Source organism: Vulpes vulpes, chromosome 8, assembly GCF_048418805.1.
Source record: "Vulpes vulpes isolate BD-2025 chromosome 8, VulVul3, whole genome shotgun sequence".
NCBI classification, from domain to species: Eukaryota; Metazoa; Chordata; class Mammalia; order Carnivora; family Canidae; genus Vulpes; species Vulpes vulpes.
The window spans coordinates 50,292,189-50,312,834 of NC_132787.1; the positions used below are offsets into that span (position 1 = coordinate 50,292,189).

Sequence of the window (20,646 nt, forward strand, 5' to 3'; positions counted from 1 at the left end):
GACTCCAGGGTAGGCGGGGATGCCCTCAGGTTCCCAGGGGCACTAACAGACACCTGCACCCCAGGGAGAGTGAGCCACACCCCGTGGCCGAGCTTCCTAAAGGGCTGCAGCGTGCGGCTGGACCCCGGTGCAGCTCGGAGGGGCTCCGGCGGAGGTTCCGGGCAGAGGGGGCTGCGCAGCCAGGAGAAGGATTCCAACAGCGCAGACCCGGGAGCACAGGGTGCCGGGGACACAGCCCAGGATCCAGCGCTCCCCAGGGACAGGCAGTGGCCAGGAGGGCCCAGGACAGCAAGGACACTTCCTGCCACAAGCTGTGCAGATCAGCAGCCCCCACCCACGTAGCATCCAGGCCCCTGCGGACTGAGAGCTCCGGAGATACTGCGGGAGCTGACTCCAGGGCTCCAGAGCTGGCCGCCGCCACTGTGGTTGCTCCTCCTGGGGCCTCACAGGGTAAACAGCCTACACTGAACCTCACAGTGGCCTCACCGGATAAACAGCTTAAACATCACTCACTGAGCCCTGCACCAGGCAGGGGGCTGAGCAGCTCCCCAACGTGCTAACACCTGAAAATCAGCACAGCAGCTCCCTCCCGCAGAAGACCAGCTAGACGGACAGGGGAAAAACAAATTATTGACCAAGCAGCACTGTAAAGTTCCAGGGGAAGGCGAGGGATTTACAGTATACAGAATCAGAGGATACTCTCCCTTATTTTTTGTTTTTTGATTTCTGTTTGCTACCCCCCCTTTTTTTCTTTTCTTCTTTTTTTTGTTTTTTCTTTTTCTTTCCTTCTTTCACTTCTCTCTTTTTCTCCTTTTCCCAATACAACTTGTTTTTGGTCACTCTGCACTGAGCAAAATAACTAGAAGGAATACCTCACGTCAAAAGAAAGAATCAGAAACAGTCCTCTCTCCACAGAGTTACAAAATCTGGATTACAATTCAATGTCAGAAAGCCAGTTCAGAAGCACTATTACAAAGCTACTGGTGGCTCTAGAAAAAAAGCATAAAGGACTCAAGAGACTTCATGACTGCAGAATTTAGATCTAATCAGGCAGAAATTAAAAATTAATCGAATGACATGTAATCCAAACTAGTAGTCCTAACAATGAGGGTTAATGGAGGTGGAAGAACGAGTGAGTGACATAGAAGACAAGTTGACTGCAAAGAGGGAAACTGAGGAAAAAAGAGAAAACGAATTAAAAGATCAGGAGGATAGATGAAGGGAAATAAGTGACAGCCTGAGGAAGAAAAATCTACGTTTAATTGGGGTTCCCAAGGGCGGCGAAAGGGACAGAGGTCCAGAATATGTATTTGAAGAAATCATAGCTGAAAACTTTCCTAATCTGGGAAGGGAAACAGGCACTCAGATCCCGGAAATAGAGAGATTTCCCCCCCCCCAAAAAATCAATAAAAACCGCTCAACACCTGGACATTTAATAGTGAAACTTGCAAATTCCAAAGATAAAGAGAAGATCCTTAAAACAGCAAGAGACAAGAAATTCCTAACTTATATGGGGAGGAATATCAGATTAACAGCAGACCTCTCCACAGAGACATGGCAGGCCAGAAAGGGCTGGAAGGATATATTTAGGGTCCTAAATGAGAAAAACATGCAGCCAAGAATACTTTATCCAGCAAGGCTCTCATTCAGACTAGGAGACAAAAAGAGCTTCCAAAACAGGCAGGAACTCAAAGAATATGTGACCACCAAACCAGCTCTGCAAGGAATTTCAAGGGGGACTCTTAAAATTCCTCTTTAATAAGAAGTCTAATGGCATAATCCACAATCACAGGGACTGAATACATATCATGATGACACTAAACTCATATCTTTCAATAGTAACTCTGAACGTGAATGGGCTTAATGATACCATCAAAAGGCACAGGGTGTCAGATTGGATAAAAAAGCAGGACCCATCCATTTGCTGTCTACAAGAGACACATTTTAGACGTAAGGACATCTACAGCCTGAAAATAAAAGGTTGGAGAAGCATGTACCATCAAATGGTCCTCAAAAGAAAGCAGGGGTAGGTAGCTATCCTATATCAGAAAAACTAAAATTTATCCGAAGACTGTATGAGAGATGAAGAGGGACACCATATCATACTTAAAGGATCTATCCAACAAGAGGACTTAACAATCCTCAATATATATGCCCCGAATGTGGGAGCGGCCAATTATATCAATCAATTAACCAAAGTTAAGACATACTTAGATAATAATACACTTATACTTGCTGACTTCAATCTAGCACTTTCTACACTTGATAGGTCTTCTAAGCACAACATCTCCAAAGAAACGAGAGCTTTAAATGATACACTGACCAGATGGATTTCACAGATATCTACAGAACTTTATATCCAAACTCAAATGAATACACATTCTTCTCAAGTGCACATGGAACGTTCTCCAGAATAGACCACATACTGGGTCACAAATCGGGTCTGAACCGATACCAAAAGATTGGGATTGACCCTTGCATATTCTCAGACCATAATGGCTTGAAATTAGAACTAAATCACAAGAAGAAGTTTGGAAGGACCTCAAACACGTGGAGGTTAAGGAGCATCCTGCTAAAAGATGAAAGGGTCAACCAGGAAATTAAGGAAGAATTAAAAAGATTCATGGAAACTAATGAGAATGAAGATACAACCGTTCAAAATCTTTGGGATGCAGCAAAAGCAGTCCTGAGGGGGAAATACATTGCAATACAAGCATCCATCCAAAAACTGGAAAGAACTCAAATTCAAAAGCTAACCTTACACCTAAAGGAGCTAGTGAAAAAAGAGCAAATAGATCCCACGCCCAGCAGAAGAAGAGAGTTAATAAAGATACAAGCAGAAATCAATGAAATCAAGACCAGAAGAAATGTGGAACAGATCAACAAAACCAGGTGTTTGTTCTTTGAAAGAATTAATAAGATAGATAAACCATTAGCCAGCCTTATTTAAAAGAAAAGAGAGAAGACTCAAATTAATAAAATCATGAATGAGAAAGGAGAGATCACTACCAACACCAAGGAAATACAAACGATTTTAAAAACATATTATGAACAGCTATACGCCAATAAATTAGGCAATCTAGAAGACATGGACTCATTTCTGGAAAACCACAAACTACCAAAACTGGAACAGGAAAAATAGAAAAACTGAACAGCCCAATAACCAGGGAGGAAACTGAAGCAGTCATCAAAAACCTCCCAAGACACAAACGTCCAGGGAAAGATGGCTTCCCTGGGGAATTCTATCAAACGTTTAAGGAAGACAGCATTCCGATACTACTAAAGCTGTTTGGAAAGATAGAAAAAGATGGAGTACTTCCAAACTCGATCTATGAGGCCAGCATCACCTTAATTCCAAAACCAGACAAAGACCCCACCAAAAAGGAGAACTATAGAACAATATCCCTGATGAACATGGATGCAAAAATTCTCAACAAGATACTAGCCAATAGGATCCAACAGCACATTAAGAAAATTATTCACCATGACCAAGTAGGATTTATCCCTGGGACACAAGGCTGGTTCAACACTCGTAAAACAATCAATGTGATTCATTATATCAGCAAGAGAAAAACCAAGAACCATAGGATCCTCTCATTAGATGCAGAGAAAGCATTTGAAAAAATACAGCATCCATTCCTGATCAAAACTCTTCAGAGTGTAGGGATAGAGGGAACATTCCTCAACATCTTAAAAGCTATCTACGAAAAGCCCACAGCAAATGTCATTCTCAATGGGGAAGCACTGGGAGCCTTTCCCCTAAGATCAGGAACAAGACAGGGATGTCCACTCTCACCACTGCTATTCAACATAGTACTGGAAGTCCTAGCCTCAGCAATCAGGCAACAAAAAGACATAAAAGTCATTCAAATTGGCAAAGAAGTAGCCAAACTCTCCCTCTTCGCCGATGACATGATGCTGTACATAGAAAACACAACAGACTCTACCCCACGATGCTAGAACTCATACAGCAATTCAGCCATGTGGCAGGGTATGAAGTTATGCCCAGAAATCAGTGGCATTTATATACACTAATAATGAGACTGATGAAAGAGAAATTAAGAGTCAATCCCATTTACAATTGTACCGAAAAGCATAAGATACCTAGGAATACCTAACCAAAAGGTAAAGGATCTATACGCTAAAAACTACAGAACACTTCTGAAAGAAATTGAGGAAGACACAAAGAGAGGGAAAAATATTCCATGCTTATGGATTGAAAAAAATTAATATTGTGAAAATGTCAATGTTACCCAGGGCAATTTACACGTTTAATGCAATCCCTATCAAAATACCATGGGCTTTCTTCAAAGAGCTGGAAAAAATCATTTTAAGATTTGTGTGGAATCAGAAAGACCCCAAATAGCCACGGAATTTTTAAAAAGACAACCAAAGCTGGGGGCATCACAATGCCAGATTTCAGGTTGTACTACAAAGCTGTGGTCATCAAGACAGTGTGGTACTGGCACAAAAACAGACACATAGATCAATGGAACAGAATAGAGAACCCAGAAACGGGCCCCCAACTCTATGGTCAACTAATATTTGACAAAGCAGGAAAGAATATCCACTGGAAAAATGACAATCTCTTCAACAAATGGTGCTGGGAAAATTGGACATCCACATCAGAAGAATGAAACCAGACCACTCTCTTGCACCATACACAAAGATAAACTCCAAATGGATGAAAGATCTAAATGGGCGACAAGATTCCGTCAAAATCCTAGAGGAGAACACAGCAACACCCTTTTTGAACTCAGCCACAGTAACTTCTTGCAAGATACATCCACGAAGGCAAAAGAAACAAAAGCAGAAATGAACTATTGGGACTTCATCAAGATAAGAAGCTTTTGCAAAGCAGAGGACACAGTCAACAAAACTAAAAGACAACCTACAGAATGGGAGAAGACATTTGCAAATAATGTATCAGATAAAGGGCTAGTGTCCAAGATCTCTAAAGAACTTATTAAATTCGACAGCAAAGAAACAAACAATCCAATCATGAAATGGGCAAAAGCCATGAACAGAAATCTCACAGAGGAAGACATAGACATGGCCAACATGCACATGAGAAAATGCTCTGCATCACTTGCCATCAGGGAAATACAAATCAAAACCACAATGAGATCCCACCTCACACCAGTGAGAATGGGGAAATTAACAAGACAGGAAACCACAAATGTTGGAGAGGATGCGGAGAAAGGGGAACCTTCTTGCACTGTTGGTGGGAATGTGAACTGGTGCAGCCACTCTGGAAAAATGTGTGGAGATTCCTCAAAGAGTTAAAAATAGACCTGCCCTACGACCCAGCAATTGCACTGCTGGGGATTTACCCCAAGGATGCAGATGCAATGAAACGCCAGGACACCTGCACTCCAATGTTTCTAGCAGCAATGTCCACAATAGCCAAACTGTGGAAGGAGCTTCGGTGTCCATGGAAAGATGAATGGATAAAGAAGATGTGGTCTATGTATACAATGGAATATTCCCAGGCATCAGAAACGACAAATACCCACCATTTGCTTCGACGTGGATGGAACTGGAGGGTATTATGCTGAGTGAAATAAGCCAATCGGAGAAGGACAAACATTATATGTTCTCATTCATTTGGGGAATATAAAAAATAGTGAAAGGGAATAAAGGGGAAAGGAGAAAAAATGAGTGGGAAATATCAGAAAGGGAGACAGAACATGAAAGACTCTAACTCTGGGAAACAAACAAGGGGTGGTGGAAGGGGAGGTGGGCGGGGGGATGGGGTGACTGGGTGGCGGGCACTGAGGGGGGCACTTGACGGGATGAGCACTGGGTGTTATTCTGTATGTTGACAAATTGAACACCAATAAAAAATAAATTAATATAAAAAAAAAACAATATTTAGCCTCCAAATAAGACAAAGACCAGGCCACACTTCCAGCTAATGTGATGCAGTCAGGCTCTGTATAGCAGATAATGCAAAAACCCTTTCTCCAGAAAAGAGTATAAAGTCCTTGAATGATGTTGATATTTTTCCTTAATATCCTTAGATTCACTTCTATTGTATGATGTTGAACAAACTGAAATACGTCAGTCAGTACATCTTATGTCATATGATATGGGAGGAAACTAAGGGTTTCCACTCACACACACACACACACATTCATAACAAAGTAAGGAAGTGCTCTTAGTAAGAAATACTGCTGGTTGTGGCCATGATTCTTTTCTAGCTGGTGAGGTGATCCAATACTCATTTCTGAAGGGTCTGGGCCATGAATAGTCCTATCGGAACTGGGTTCTTACAGTTTTCCACAGACTTTGATCCAAGGGTGAGGCAGAACCAAGCGTCGCCCTAGGGGTCTCCTGTGTTCCACACAGACTCTTCTTTACCTCCACTGTGAGGAGCAGTTTAATTTTCTCTGTGAAAATCTGGATCAATCACTCCACTGAGCTCAGTAACTACCTTCTGTGCCTATTGATTCTGAGTCATGAGGAGGCCTATGTAGCCAGGTGGCAGTCTTCACTTCCAGTTTTGGGGAATCACTGTGTCTCCTGGTGCCTTCTCCTACCTATTCTGGACCCCTTTCAAAACCAGTAGGGTTGGAGTTACCCAGTCGATGGGCTAGAGTAGCACAACCCAGATGAAGGATCTGTTACCCTCAGAATCCAAGGAGGCATGCTAGGTGTTGTGCCTCATGTTTTATTGCAGGAGGGGCCAGATGCAACTACTTCTGTTTCACTTTAGAAGGGATATCTCCACGTGGCCTGTACCACTGGACCCCTGGAAATTCCATTGACCCCTTGTCAGTTATTTCCTACCCTCTGACATGCAAATACCTTGCCAGTAAGTCTAGAGTAATTGCTACTTCTTACTTATCAAGTACTATCAGCATAGTCTCATTGACGTAATGGATCAGTGTGATGACTTGTCAAAGGGAAGGACCATCAAGATTCCGGAGAACTAAATTATGACACAGGGCAGCAGAATTGTCCTACTCCTGAGGAGGGACACAGTAAAGGTATATTGCTGGCCTTTCCAACTGAAAATAAACGACTTCAGCTGGTCTCTACTGACAGATATGAAGGAAAAAACAAAACAAAACATTTTCCAGATTACTAGCTGCATGTCAGTTACCAGGGGATGTGCTAACTTGCTCCAGGAAGGAAACCACATCCGGTACAGCAGCTACAAGTGGAGTCACCACTGGCTTTAGCTTGCAATAACCCACCCTCATTCTCTAAGATCCATCTGTTTTCTGCACAAACCAAATAGGTGAGTTAAATGGGGATGTGGTGGGAATCAGCACCCCTGCATCCTTGAGATTAAATTTATAGTATCACTAATCTCTGCAGTCCCTTCAGCGATGTGGTGTTGCTTTTGATTTATCATTTTCCTGGGTAGAGACAGTTACAATGGTTCTAATGGCTCCTAGTTGTCCTCCCCATCCCAATAGGCCTCACTCCACTGATCAGAGAACCAATGTGGGGATTCTGACAGTTGCTGTGTGTGTCTGTTCCTATCACACATTCTAGAACCAGGGAAATAACCACGAGGTGGGTTCAGGACCCACTGGGCCCACTGTGAGATGAAACTGAGCTAAAACTCCATCGATCACCTGACCTCCAGAAGCTCCAGTCCTACCAAATAGGGACCAGAGTGGAGCAAAGTGATGTGTTGAGCCTCCTGGAATTAGTGTCAGTCCACAGCCAGTGTCCAGTTAGCCCCAAAGTCTGATTATTTTCTCTTTCCCCAGTGCACAATTACCCTGGAAAAAAGTGCCATAGGTCCCTTTGGGGAAAGCCGGGGAAAAATTAGTAGCTTAAGTCTTTGGCAGAGTACAAGGGTTCTTCCTCCAGAGGACCCATCCTCCCCTTCATTCAAGGTGTTCCGTGTCTATCAACTAGCTCAAAGTTGGGAATTGATTGAGGGAGCATTATTCTCTTTTTACGGCTCAGAGTTTTGTTCACTTAGAGTTTTTCCTCTGATACCTATCAAGTAAGAAATTAATACCGTTTCCATCAATTTCACTTCCAAACCACCATGATGAACTGGCCAGAGCCACAGCTCTCTGTGAGCCAGAATGTTTGATTGCTGCTTTGACCTATCACCTATCAACAAAGGTGTACTTCACCTTTTGGGGCTTAGGGGGCCTTGAGATGAGGTGTGCTTCCAGAAGCAAAGAGATATGGTGGGATGGGACCTAAAGAGAACCAACAGTGCACTAGAAGGCAGCCACTTCCAGGAGGCCTTTCAGCTTCCTCAGGAGATGTGTGGTAACCTCCTCAGATGATATGAAAACGTACTTCTACTGGCAAAAAACAAAGAAAACCAACAAAACAAAACAAAACAAAACAACAACAACCTGATGGAATTGAATTTGGAAATTCAAAGTCTCGGCTTTATCAGGATTTTCCCAAATGTCTCTATTCCAATTTTCAGGGACCCAGGGATGCAACAACTGGATATCATATGAGGCATGGTATCAGCCCTCAGGAGGACACTCGTTGCAAAAATGAATGGCTAAACCTAGTCAGGAAGAACCATCAAACAGACCCAAATTGACAGGCATTCCACCAAAACCAAAACTGTTTCAAAATCTTCAAACCATAAAAGGTAAAAAGCCTGGACTGTCACAGATGGGAGGCGACTAACAAATTCTGGCAACTAAAGGCAAGGTTGGTTCCTGAACTGGACTCTGAACCAATAAAAATTGGTTTTGCTCTTAAGGACATTAGTGGTGCCAAGGCGCAAATCTGAGTAAGTTCTGTAGACACCAAGGCTTCAGGGGAAGCAGAAGTTGAGGACAGTATGAGAAAGATAATGTAGGAATGAATAGAAAACAACAATCGAGGCAAGAGGGAATGAAGATTTCTAGTTTTATTGTTGCACATCAGGCTGGGTTGACAACAAGGTACGCTACACAAGGGTGCAGGGTCTGTGCTTTGGGTTCCCAGGGTAGCCTCACATATGGGGGAGGTGAGGAAATGGGTTTTTAGGAGAGGGGTTTTGGCTCCTGGACACCAGGGCACAGGGATCCTCTGGGCCAGAGCTCAAGGCTGCACTCAGACCCCGCAGCCACTTGAACTGACCCAGCAGGGGGAGCTGGAGCAGGGGCAGGAGGAAGGGTTTGGCCACTGGCTATCCCCAAGTATGTTCTTCTTGGCTCAGAGTCCACTTCAGCAGCAGCCTCCAGACGACTGACTGCTGCCCCCTCCACAGCAGCCCGAGCCCCCGGAGGGCTGACTGCAACAACCAGAGCCCCCCGAGGGCTGGCTGCAGCAGCCTGAGCTCTGGTGTCTGTGGCGGTGGGACCTGTGTCGCCTGTGGTGGCTCAGGCAGCAGCCGCCACCCCCAGAGCTGGAGCCACAGCAGCCGCCACCCCCAGAGCTGGAGCCACAGCAGCCCCCAGAGCTGACACTACAGCAAGAGGAGACTGGGGGGCACTTTGGGGGACACTTGGGGGGGCACTTGGGGGCCGGGCACTTGGGAGGGGGCTGGCACTGCTGCTGGTTCTGCTGGCAGGACATCTCAGTGGGCAGGGTCAGGACCTGAGGGAGAGTCACACAGTGAGTCAGACCCAGGACCCAGAGCCTCCTCCCACTGCCCCTCTCACCCTCTTAGCATCTCATATTATTATAGAAACATCACAAGAAACGTCCCATATAATCCAACAGCTGCATGACTTTCCCATATTCTGGCATCATCTGTTTGGATCCTCAGTAGAGACTTATAAGTTAAACACGCACTTTCCTCCAGTATACTTAGTGTAAACGAAGACCGAACCATGTTACTAAATATGTGCAAGAGTCTCAAGCCTTATAAGTGAAGATGGAATTTTTTCCTCTTCTGGCACCATAGATCCTTTCCCCCCAAATCCCCACTCTGGACTGTGCTCTGTCTTTGAAGGAAATGGTCCCGTTCCCAGGGGACACTTACGTGCACGGGCAGCACAAGGTTGTCAGCACCTCAGCAGACAAGTGCTTGGAGGTGCTCTGACCCCAAGGTCCTTTTATTCTGGCCTTGGGCCCTGCCCCCAGCCTGTGAGACAGGACCTGGGCATGAGGGCACCACCTCCCACCACCCACATGGTCCTGTGACAGGTGGTGACTGGCATCTCCCTGCCTTTTCCATGGGGCCCAGCGCAGCTGCTCCCAGCCAGGATAGGGCTTCTTAGAAACAAGGAGTGACCCAGTTGTGGAAAATTTACTTTGACCTGCCTTACTCTCCTTGGCAAGAGTCACCTGGGAAGCCTCATAGATCCTGTTTTGGACATTGGGCTCCAGTCTCCTTCTTTCCTTCCTTCTGCCAACGTAAACGCAGTGGCTCTTGGCAGCCTGCTCTGTCTGGACTATAGTTTAGAGATACCTTCACTTTTTTTTTTCTACCCTGCCAGGCTCACAGAGGTCAGCAAACTTGTCTGGAGCCCAAATCTTCCCCTCTGCCTGCTTTGTATAGTCTGCAAGCTAAGAGTGGTTTTATATGTTTAAATGTTTGGGGAAAAAATCAGAAGAATAGTTCATGACACATGGGAGTTATATTAAATTCTAATTTCAATCTTCATGGCATTTTAGTTGGAACCCTCGGCGTTCATTTCTTTATTATCTACAGCTATTTTTACAGTGCAGTGGTAGAGTTGAATAGTTGAGTCAAAGATCCTATGGCTCCCAAAGCCTAAAATATTTCATCTTTAGCCCTTTGTTGAAAAATTTGCTGATCTCTGTGTATCCCATTGCTTTTAAGAGCCTAGAGTCAGACCCTGGAATGCAAACCTCGTTCTTCCACCTGGTCACTTGTGAAAGTTACATAAAGTGACTCCTTTTAAATTTTATTTATCTGTCTCCTCTATTAAAAAGTGAGAATAATGGCAAAAATATCTCACAGGGAGGGGCACCTGGGTGACCCAGTCGGTTAGCCAGACTCTTGATTTTGGCTCAGGTGATGATCTCAGGGTCCTGAGAGGTGCCCTGCCACAGGCTCTGCAATCAGTAGGGACTCAGCTTCAAGGTTCGTTCTCTGCCCCACCCCCCTCAATAAACAAATAAATCTTTTAAAAATATCTCATAGGGATACTGCTTCAGTCAGTAAGACAATGTAAAGAACAAGTCTGACAGAAGACCTGTAACATGGTGGGCCCTTAAATAATAAGATACCTATATATTCACAAATAAAGGGAAAACATCTGTCCTTTGTAAGTCATACCTTCCTTCAAAGGAGGGAAAATTGGGACTCTCATTTTGTTTTTTGTTTTTTCCAAAACAACACCATTTTTTATTGGAAATTTTTATTTTATTTTTTTATTAACCATTTTTTCCTTTCTGTTTAAGACTCCTTTGTTCTGCTAAATGTCTTGATTTGTTTGACTATGCAATAGCTCCAGAAAAGGAGTTCATGGTGAGGAGGAGGGTAGCTCCGTGTTGTCCCCGTAATTATACACCACTCAACAACCAGGTGACAGCAAAGAGTAAAGTCTAAGTGTGGGAAGTAGATGCCAGGGCCAGGGCAACTCAACAGCGAGTGCGTCCTCCCTCTAGGGACTCTTTAAGCCTCTGGCAACACCCTGGCTCTAGGTTTTTATTACTGTTTACTCAAAATGTTTTTCTACTATACTTTCAATGGATGAAGAGCAAGGATAGGAGTTCATTTCTGGTTCAAGTTGGTGTATAATAAATACCACAATGAGATTTTCCAAAAGTCAGCTAATTAGAAGCACACTGAAGCCAGAAGAAGAGTGTGAAGGAAAACCCTCTCTCTTTCCTGCCAATGGTAGAAACACTGGGAGAGAATCTGAAATTCCCCAGAACTTGAAGCAACATAATGAATAAGTCATAAGGAAAGGCTAAGCCGGTTGACATGTAGTTGCAAGATATGAATATGTGTTTATGTCCATGCATGTGGATGTACAAATAATATACAGAGGCTAAATGTGTGTTTATATACACATACATGTATTTTACCTTAAACTGTGTGTGTGTGTGTGTGTGTACTTCATTGGTCATTTTTGCCTCTCACTTTCCTGGTTTTTCCCTCTGTCTCTTCTTCATTAGAGATCTTCTAAGAAACAATTGTCTATGGCCACTTAATAATGGTACATTAAACGTCCTTATTTGCCAGGAACAGTTTGGATTATGCCTTCTGTCACAGCATAAATCATAAACTTTTTTTTCAATCTCAACTGTGTCCCAGTTTGGATGATGAATTATAGAGTCACATTACCAGTAAATGAAGTTTTCCGAAACACCTTCACTGATTCAGACTAAAACCTAAACTCCTTCTCCTTGCATTTAAATATCTATGCAATATGAAGCTATTTGCTTCTATGGGTGTTTTTTTTTTCCCCTTTCCTCCCTTAAGAGAAGAAATCTTTCTCTGAAGCTGAATTGGCCTATGAGCTCTACTTTGGACTGTTTACTTTGTGCTTTATTTTAGTTTATGTGACATATCTCTGATATGGGATTGAATTCTTCTTGAGAGTAGAGTCTGGATCTAATATGTTTGCCTCTCCCATCAGCATCTAGAGCCAAGACATGCATTTGTAATCATTTTACCAGCATTTCATAGCACCTGGGAGTTTGCAAACAGCTTTTTCCTGTGATGTAAGGTAGTCAGATAAGACATGCACAGTGATGAGTGCTGACCATACCATCCTAGAGATCTGTATGAGGTTATATGTTACTCATGGATGATGTTTGTCCTCAGGGCTCCATTGTGGAAGGAGAGGTCAGGACACAGGTAGTACTACTCAGAAGCCCAGCTCACTGATTCCTAGAATGATGGACCTCAGATGCCATTGGATCATCCCTCTGCCTCTAGGCAGTGAAGGAAGCACCCAATCATCAATTAATCTGACTTGGGCACAGGCAAAAAAACAGCAGCATGCATGTAATACCATGCAGACTCATTTCTAAACCATGACTATTAGATTCCAATAGATTTATATTGATTTGGCATCATTTCAATAGAAAAAAAAATGTTTGGTTTTGTGAAGTCATCTACTCATCTGTATGTCCTGATAACCTCAAGGGATAGGAGGAAACACTGCTGAAATCCATATGAAGTCATTAAAACAGTGTGAATTTTGCTCTTTTCCCTACACTCTGCAGCCATTTGTGGAGACAGAACTTTATACATTATTGACTTTTAGTGTATTCTCCTCCCTTTCAAAAATTAATAAATGTGCCTAATTGAAAAGTTAAAATATACGTAAAAAATAACACCATAAATAAGACAGAAAGAAAAGTGATCCATTGGAGGAAATTAGAACACATTTGGTAGGTATTTAGAAAAATGGCTCTTATACATCAATAAAAAATATGCAAGCACACCAATAAAAGGATGGACAAAGGATAGGAACAGGCAATACACACATAAGAAAAGAAACACAAATGGCCAAAAAGTAACTGAAAATATGTTCAATGTTACTAAGCATCAAAGAATTTTGTAAAAACCTGTTTTTATGGTATAGGGTGTCTATCCAATTTACTCATTCATATCAGATTGGCAAAGACCGAGTGCCTAACAAATACTCAGTGTAGGGGTGCCTGGGTGGCTCAGCAGTTAAGTGTCTGCCTTTGGCTCAGGGTGTGATCCTGGAGTCCTGGGATCGAGTCCCACATCGGGCTCCCTGTGTGGAGTCTGCTTCTCCCTCTGCCTATGTCTCTGTCTCTCCTGGGTGCCTCTCATGAATAAATAAACAAATATATATTTTTAAAAAAACTAAATACTCAGTATTGGAGAGGATGCATGGAATTGGGCACTCATGTTTCACTAGTATGAAAATAAATCAGCATACTGATTATGCATGACAATATGATGATTCATTAATTCAATACATTCTTTATGGTGTGTAAATGAATTAGAATGTAAAATGAGAACAGTTCTTGTATAATGTTTGAATATCTAAGAATTTAGCCTTAGGAGAGATAATGTAACTAAACACAATGGGTTTGCAGCTTATAGTTCATTAAATTGAACACAATCCAAGAAGCATTAAAAGCAAAGAACTTTTTATTACTTGTTACAAGTTAAGGAGATGGGGAGATGACTCAAAGCACTGGCTCACCATGAGGTTAGTACAAGAAGCTTTTATTTAGTGCATTAGGGGTGGGGCAGGGAGCTTGCATATACATTAAAGGAATGTAGGCATATTCTATTACTCGGGTATGTTGGTTCAACTGTGCATGCCTAGAATGCCAACATTTTAATGCATAAATCCTATGCTCAAAAAAAATGGTCGACCCCCTTGCCCCCCATAGAAGAAGACCTTAGTACTCTAATGAGCTAAAGGAAACTTCAGGACAACTCAGAGGGGCTTCTACACAGGTCCTCAGCTCCAGTCTGGCTGTAAGTGGCTCCTGTAAGGGGCTATCAGGTGAAACACCTAGCTGAGCTTTCTCCTGCTTTTTTCCCTTCCTCATCCTCTCTTCTACTGATAGTTTTAAGCCCTCTGGTCTGGGTAACTCCTTGTCACATCCTAGCTAACAATATGGGATAAGAAGAAAAGAATATATGCATATGAATATTCCTTGTAGAAAATTACAAATAATAAGAGTACAGCACATTATCAGATTAATATGTTTATATTTATTTTAAAAAGCAGAAGATAAAGATTCAAAAATGCTGTTTTAAAAAACAGCAAAATACATAAGCTATATAATAATAACTTTTTTAAATGAACAAGATATTTATGTATCAAATGTTAAAACTTCATTGAAAGAAAAAAAATTAAAAACTTTATCAAAAGATACTAAATAAGATCTATACATATGTTCGTGGTATAATGGGAAAAAAATCACTAAGATGAAAGTTGCTCTAATGATATTATTATATATTTAATACAATACCAGTTAAAATTCTAACATCACACTTTGCTTTGTTATGTCTTGCCTTTGTGGAATGTGATAAACCCATTCTAAAAAGTATATGGAGAAATAAACACTGGTAGATAGCATGATTGATCAGACAACTATAGTAAAAAAGACAGTGGATAATCTCGCAGAGATCCATGGCTAGGGCAGAGATCAGAATTGTGAGCCTAGCATTAAATACAAACAAATATGCAGGAGCAGAGGACATGGCGAACCAGGTTATCAAGTGCAAGGCTGCAGTTGCCTGGGAGGCAGGAAAGCCTCTCTCTATAGAAGAGGTAGAGGTGGCACCCCCAAAGGCTCATGAAGTGCTAATTTAGATTATGGCCACTGCAGTTTGCCACACAGATGCCTACACCCTGAGTGGGGCTGATCCTGAAGGGAGTTTTCCAGTGATCCTGGGACATGAAGGTGCTGGAATTGTGGAAAGTGTTGGCGAAGGAGTTACTAAGCTGAAGGCAGGTGACACTGTCATCCCACTTTACATCCCACAGTGTGAAGAATGCAAATTTTGTCTAAATCCTAAAACAAACCTTTGCCAGAAGATAAGAGTTACACAAGGGAAAGGATTAATGCCAGATGGTACTAGCAGATTTACTCACAAAGGAAAGACAATTTTACATTATATGGGAACCAGCACATTTTCTGAATATACAGTTGTGGTGATATCTCTGTTGCTAAAATTGATCCTTTAGCACCTTTGGATAAAGTCTGCCTTCTCGGTTGTGGCATTTCAACTGGTTACGGTGCTGCTCTGAACACTGCCAAGGTGGAGCCTGGCTCTACTTGTGCCGTCTTTGGCCTAGGAGGAGTTGGATTGGTGACTATCATGGGTCGTAAGGTGGCTGGTGCATCCCGGATCATTGGTGTGGACATCAATAAAGATAAATTCTCAAAGGCCAAGGTGTTTGGAGCCTCTGAATGTATTAACCCCCAGGACTTCAGTAAACCCATCCAGGAAGTGCTCATTGAAATGACTGATGGGGGAGTGGACTATTCCTTTGAGTGTATTGGTAACGTGAAAGTCATAAGAGCAGCGCTAGAGGCCTGCCACAAAGGCTGGGGTGTCAGCGTCATAGCTGAGTAGCTGCTTCAGGTGAAGAAATCACCACTCATCCATTTCAGCTGGTAACAGGGCGCGTATGGAAAGGCACTGCCTTTGGAGGATGGAAGAGTGTGGAAAGTGTCCCAAAGTTGGTGTCTGAATATATGTCCAGAAAGATAAAAGTTGATGAATTTGTGACTCACAGTCTGTCTTTTGACCAAATTAATGAAGCCTTTGACCTGTTGCATGCAAGAAAGAGCATTCGAACTGTTGTAAACAGCTTTAAATTCAACAAAGAAAACATGTCCATCCTTGTACTGAAGTCTTGTGGTCCACCTGGAGCAGCCAGACAAGCAGGGAGATGCTCTTCTAAGTTCACAGTCTCTTAGACCTTTTCTACTACTACTTTTAGAGTAACCTTCTCTAGGGAATAATATTTTTTGTATAATTCATAAATCTCTAATCAAGGACAAGCCTAATACAGTCATAAATCTGTTTTCTGAACTCTCCTTCACATGAATAATTGCCAACCCATTAAGGAATATTCTAACATAATAAAAGTAATTTCTGCATATGTCAAAAAAAAACAAATATGCAAACTTGCTGTGTGGTTCAAATGGCAGTGCAGATTTTTAGGGAATAATGACTATTTTATGATGACCAATGGTTATCTATATGGTGAAAATAGAATTCATACAAATATATAAAAATGAAAGTTTCTGTACAATACAAAGAAAATATAATGAAAGTTTATAATAAAGAAAGGTTTCTTAAAGAAGGCATTGTAGTGAGAAACCCCAGTTCTTTCCTCCTGTGTTTCTTTCCTGTGTGTACTTTACTACTCCCATAGAACACTTTGCTCTTAACACTTTTGGCTCCTAGAGGAGTGCTTGTTTTTTTCCCCCACACCGACAAGAGTTAACAGACATCAGCTGGGTGTCCTACAGTCTAACTCAGTGCTGACACCATCTACCTGAAGACAGTGTCAGAGTCCACAGGTGAAACTCCCAGTCCCAAGAGACTGCCCCCAACTTCAGATGCCAATCACAGCTAGGTCCCCAGGTTTCCACAACTTTTGTCCAATTTAACTATGAAACAGATATTCCTGTGACCCTCTTCTTCTCAGATTTGAATAATTTGCTAAAGAGGCTCACAGAACTTAGGGAAACACTAACATTTACCAGCTCATTAAAAGATATAATAAAGGATACAGAATAACAGTTAGATGAAGACATACAGAAGGGGAGGTCTGGGAGGGTCCCAAGTGCAGGAGCTCTTGCCGCCTTAGAGGTGGGGTGCATCACCTTCCTGGTGCACATGTGTTTGCCAGCCACAGAGCTCTCTGAATGCTGTCCTAATGATATTTTATGGGGATTTCCTCACACAGGCATGATCAATTATTAACTCCATTTCTGGCCCTATCTCTTCCCTGGAGGATAGGCAGTGGGGCTGAAAATTCCAATCTCCTGATCATGGCTTGGTCTTCCTGAGGACCAGACCCCATCCAGGAACCTTCCAGGAGCCCATCCAGAGCTGCCTCAATGGAACCAGGAAATTACAAGTGTTTCAGGAACTTCTTGCCAGGAAATAGGGGCATAGACCAATATATATTTTTTTCTGTTTTCTCACAGGCATAAAAAGATTATAGAGCAAAAGTTTCACAAACCTGGCTATTTTAAAAGTATATAATTTTATTTGTGAAAAGAAAACATTAAAAATATAAAAAGCCAATATCAGGGAATATATTTGCAATATCTTTCTATGGAATAAAAGGTAAAATGTGTAAAGAACTTTTGCAAATCAAATAAAAAATATTCCTAAGGTAAGAAAAAGTAATTTACAAAAGAAGAAAACATTGTTCAACAAATATATGAATAGATGCTCAAGATCACTTATGATCAAGAAAATGAATAACACAGGAACAATGAAATACATACAATGAGATATCAAATGGATATTTCACACTCACTGAATAATTATATAAACATCTGATATTACAAAGTGTTAGCAGGATGAAACAACAGGAACTCTTTTACACTAATAGGGGAATTGTAAACTGGAGACCCATGTGACAATATATTGTAAGGTTAAAATTGAGCATGTCTATAATCTGACCATGTAATTCCTAGCCTCCTGGAGAGGCTGTCCTACACACAGACAATATGTAAAGATTTTTTTAAATAATGGAGTTGTCTAGAACATGAGAGACACCTAACTCTGGGAAACAAACAAGGGGTGGTGGAAAGGGAGGTGGGCGGGGAGTGGGGGTGACTGGGTGACGGGCACTGAGGAGGGGACTTGACGGGATGAGCACTGGGTGTTATGCTATATGTTGGCAAATTGAACTCCAATAAAAATAAATAAATAAATAAATAAATAAATAAATAAATAAATATATTCTACTCTTGAAACTAATATTACCCTATATGTTAACTAACTGGAATTTAAATAAAAATGTGAATAAAAGAAAATGTACTGAAAAATTCTGAATAAAAATTTAAATATCACAGGTTTATACATACATATTGAATGTATATTTTATTACATGAAGCTTCTGAAATACTACTTACTAAAAATCTTTCAATAAAATCAAATCTATGAGGGTAGGAAATTTTTTCTATTTGTTCACTAATGTATCTCAACTGCCTAAATAAACACCTGGATGTATCAGGTACTTAATAAATATTTATTGAGTGTTTTACATATGGTATGTTGGCTTTCTCTTTTGTTTGGTTTATGCAATTTTGGATGTGCTAAAATTTTATTTTGATGGAATCAGTTTTATTAAAATTTCCCTTTAACATTCTTTGTTTCTTTTATATATGAAATATTTCTCCATTATGAGTTGCACTTAGTGATTAGATTAAAATTTACTTTTTTAAATTTACTCTTTAATCCACCTGAAACTCATTTTATTATCAATTTATTTTTATTGATGTTCAATTTGCCAACATATAGAATAACACCCAGTGCTCATCCCGTCAAGTGCCCCGCTCAGTGCCCGTCACCCAGTCACCCCCACCCCCCGCCCACCTCCCCTTCCACCACCCCTAGTTCGTTTCCCAGAGTTAGTCTTTCATGTTCTGTCTCCCTTTCTGATATTTCCCACTCATTTTTTCTCCTTTCCCCTTTATTCCCTTTCACTATTTTTTATATTCCCCAAATGAATGAGACCATATAATGTGTGTCCTTCTCTGACTGACTTACTTCACTCAGCATAATACCCTCCAGTTCCATCCACGTCGAAGCAAATGGTGGGGATTTGTCGTTTCTAATGGCTGAGGAATATTCCATTGTATACACAGACCACATCTTCTTTATCCATTCATCTTTCTTTTTTTTTCAATTTTTTTTTTAATTTATTTATGATAGTCACAGAGAGAGAAAGAGGCAGAGACACAGGCAGAGGGGAGAAGCAGGCTCCATGCACCGGGAGCCCGACGTGGGATTCGATCCCGGGTCTCCAGGATCGCGCCCTGGGCCAAAGGCAGGCGCCAAACCGCTGCGCCACCCAGGGATCCCTCCATTCATCTTTCGATGGACACTGAGGCTCCTTCCACAGTTTGGCTATTGTGGACATTGCTGCTAGAAACATCGGGGTGCAGGTGTCCCGGCGTTTCACTGCATCTATACCTTTGGAATAAATCCCCAGCAGTGCAATTGCTGGGTAGTAGGGCAGATCTATTTTTTTTTTAAATTTTAATTTATTTATGATAGTCACAGAGAGAGAGAGAGAGAAAGAGAGAGAGAGGCAGAGACACAGGCAGAGGGAGAAGCAGGCTCCATGCACCGGGAGCCCGACGTGGGATTCGATCCCGGGTCTCCAGGATCGCGCCCTGGGCCAACGGCAGGCGCTAAACCGAGGCGCCACCCAGGGATCCCGGCAGATCTATTTTTAACTCTTTGAGGAACCTCCACACAGTTTTCCAGAGTGGCTGTACCAGTTCACATTCCCACCAACAGTGTAAGAGGGTTCCCTTTTCTCCGCATCCTCTCCAACATTTGTGGTTTCCTGCCTTGGTAATTTTCCCCATTCTCACTGGTGTGAGGTGGTATCTCATTGTGGTTTGGATTTGTATTTCCCTGGTGGCAAGTGATGCAGAGTATTTTCTCATGTGCTTGTGGCCATGTCTATGTCTTCCTCTGTGAGATTTCTGTTCATGTCTTTTGCCCATTTCATGATTGGATTGTTTGTTTCTTTGCTGTTGAGTTTAATAAGTTCTTTATAGATCTTGGAAACTAGCCCTTTATCTGATACGTCATTTGCAAATGTCTTCTCCCATTCTGTAGGTTTTCTTTGAGAGAAACTCATTTTATTATAGAACATGATGTGATTCCCCTCTCCAGTTCTACTGATTAAATAAGCCATCCTTTCTCCGCTGACTTATGTGCCTGGTTTAAATGTATTTTAAGTTATTTCATACAAAAAGGTCTCTGCACTATTTATTTTGCCTCACTAATTTTTTTTGTCCTTGTCTCTTCCTTGCACTAGAGGTTTTATTGTGCAAAATTATATCGTTTTTAAAACAGTTACTTTCAGCAGGCTGGAACCCCTGAAGATGAAGAATTAATTAGTTATGAATGTGGAGAGCCAAGGGAGGGATGGGGAATTCTCAGAGGACTGTGCAGCTACCCAGTCAGGACCCTGTGTTTGTCTTTCCAGGTGATAGCCACTACATACACCAGCAAAGCATCCCAGACGCCCACCCTCCCAATTTTATCCCTAGGCGTTGTGTGCATGTAATGAAACTTTGGTTTTATCT

General features: G+C 41.9%; 1 pseudogene; it reads left to right on the forward strand.

Annotated features, from left to right (window-relative positions):
- The first annotated feature begins 15,038 nt into the window (after nt 1-15,038).
- On the forward strand, nt 15,039-16,448 carry LOC140599832 (alcohol dehydrogenase class-3 pseudogene; annotated as a pseudogene).
- Nucleotides 16,449-20,646: the final 4,198 nt, after the last annotated feature.